This window comes from Myotis lucifugus, unplaced genomic scaffold, assembly GCF_000147115.1.
Source record: "Myotis lucifugus unplaced genomic scaffold, Myoluc2.0 scaffold_364, whole genome shotgun sequence".
Classification (NCBI taxonomy): Eukaryota; Metazoa; Chordata; class Mammalia; order Chiroptera; family Vespertilionidae; genus Myotis; species Myotis lucifugus.
In genome coordinates, this window is record NW_005871412.1 from 1,073,168 (window position 1) to 1,075,966 (window position 2,799).

Here is a 2,799-nt window from a genome sequence, read left to right on the forward strand (position 1 = left end):
AAAAAGAATAGGAAAGATCTAAAGCTGGAGTAGGCTATTAGAAACAGGACAGCAAAAGGGAGAAAGTGGGGAAGATTGTTTAGCACAGAGGCAAATTGAGGTAGAGAAAAATGTTGCTAAAGGAACGATGAAAATAGAATGGAGAACATTAGTCCCAAAATAAAATAAAGACAAGATAAAATGACACTTTAAAAAATGGTAAAATGGTAGCGGTAATAATACTAGTTAAAAATAAAAATGTAGTAGCTGAAAGGGCAAAATCGGGTGATGGAGAAAAAAGAAAAATGAAAAAAAAAATGTTTTCTTAGTTAAAAGGAGAAAAAGTAATTTAAAAAAATAAAAATAAAAATGTGCAGTAATGCAGGTGCTTCAGATCTTCTACTCTTCTTATTGGCACGCCGGGAATTCAGGAGAATATTGACTTTCCCTCTGATACACTGTTCCTCCCTGTTGTAAGCCACAGTCCTTATTGCCTTATCTGTATTTACAGAGGAGTCAGTTCGTGGCTCTGCCTCTGGGTGGCAGTGTGTCTGGGTTGACCTCCGAGGCTATAAGTTCTCTCCGACCAGGAGCTGCCTATTGTACCTGAACCAGCTCCGCCCAGAGGTGGTTCCCCCAGCGCCACTCCCAGTTCTGTTTCCCAGGCTCCCCAAAAACAATCTTCCCCTACAAGCTCTGCTAGTGACCCCAACTGGGCACTCACATGCACTGGGCTCAACAATCAAACCCACAGAAGTAAGAGGAAGTGTGCGAACAAGAGCCTGGGAAGCTGCTGGAACTCGCAGGGTTCCACCCTCCAGAACCGCGCGGAGTGTCTGCGCGCGCCCAAGCCCCCGGCAAGAGGCACGGATTTTGGAGAGCGCGGATTTTGGCGGACGCAGATTTTCCCCTGCGCCCGCACGCGCGTTCCTCGCTCCAACCTGAACTGCGAACCGTACCTTCGAGGCAAGTCCAACCTTTCCGTGGAGGGGTGCAGGTCTCCCCTTGGCTCTTGCAGTCACGCTGTTTGCGAATCGCTGCCTCCGGGTCAGTAGCCGCCGGGCTAGTAGCCGATCTCTGGATGCCGGTGAACGCTGCCTGAGATGGCGCGGTCCCGCCGCTGCGCTGGCGCCCAGAGGGAGGTTTCAGTCTCAATCTCCAACCATCCGCATTTTTTAGGAGTTTTCTGTCTTTCCTGGCTGCAGACTGTCTCTCAGCTGAACCTCCCCAGCTTGATCGGGCTGATTGTTACCCGTTTCAGCTGCTCGCCCCCATCTGGTCCGGGACAAAGCACCAACACGTCCGTCTAAGCCTCCGCCATTTTCTCCCCCTCCATGGTACTTCTCCCTTCAAATCAGTCTTTCAGTAGATACTGCCGACTACCAGCTTGTGCCAGACACCAGCAACAGTGCTGCAGACCCAACAGTGAGTGACAAGATACTGATCAGCCTCGCTCCCATTCCTTGGGTTCAAGTAACCTCAAATTCTCACTCTGGAGCATAAAATCTTTATGGCACAAAGACAGGAATTGCTGCTTTCTTTTGTCCCAAACTATGTGGAGAATCCAGAACTTCAGCAATAATTAAGTATCATTTCAGTCTGGTATCGAGCCTTTTTCATCTTACAAGTGTTTTAGGTGTTCCACACTATTGCTCAGGCCTCATCCTCAAAAACGCAGTATCAACTTGAACTTTTTGTTTGTTGAACCCAGCAGGAGAAAGTCAGGAGGGTGGCTTCGAATTGTGTTTTATTTGTGCAGAGGAATAAAAACACACTCCTCCATGTGAAGGGTGAGCCGCAGCAGGAGGTCGTGCATTTTTACAAGGCAAACCAAAGCCTTGATTTACTCTCCATTCACTAAAACTTTACAGCTTCGCCATCAAACGAGACAGGCTGCTCTCAGTCTCTTAGGCGGTAAATATGGTTAAAGTGCTGAGTGGCGGTGCACTGGCTCTCAGGCTGTTTATTAGGGACAGGAGTTATTTAGTGACTTCCTTTGTCTCAGAAATGAGTCCCTGGGAGATCACTGAGAGCCCTGAAAGCGTTGCTCAGTCTAATGCACCACTACCCGGAATCCTACTGGTCCACAGCAGATATACGAAGAGGTGTGTAGGACTTCACTCATGTCTGGAGTCCTCCTCTGTTCTGGAAGTGGAATAGTCTTGAGCTTTCAGTGGCACTGAGCTAATCATTCATTTCAGCTTATTTACATCTCTGAGTCCACAGAGGTGGGGCACAGATGCAGTAGTGAAAAAGAAGAGGGAAGTGGTGTTGGCCATTATCAGCAGTGTGGCCTTGGGTGACTGGTTATCTATATCTACACTAATAAAAGAGAAACATGGTAATTGGTGTATGACCGCTACCCTTTTCATTGGCTAATCAGTGAGTATATGCAAATTAACTGTCAGCCAAGATGGCAGCGGCCGGCAGCCAGGCAGCTGAGAACAGGATGCTTGGTTGCCCCAGCGATAGAGGAAACCAAGGTTCCCGCCTGCAGCTGCGGGGCTCTGAGCTCCTGAAGCGACAGCTCCAAAAGATACAATGTTTCAATAATAGAAGCTAAAAGATGGCGGTTAATCTGCATACTCAGGCTCCAAGCGGTAGAGCGAAGCCAAACAGTCCTGAAGCCACAGAGCAGAGAGGCCTCACTGGCCGGGGATCAGCAGAGCCGGGAGGCCTCCCGCCCCGGGATCAGAGAGGCCTCCCGCCCCCGGGATCAGCGGAGCCGAGAGGCCTCCCAGTCCCGGGATCAGTGGAGCTGAGAGGCCTCCCGGCCCCAGGATCGGGTGGAGCCAAGAGGCCTCCCACCTCGGGATCAGC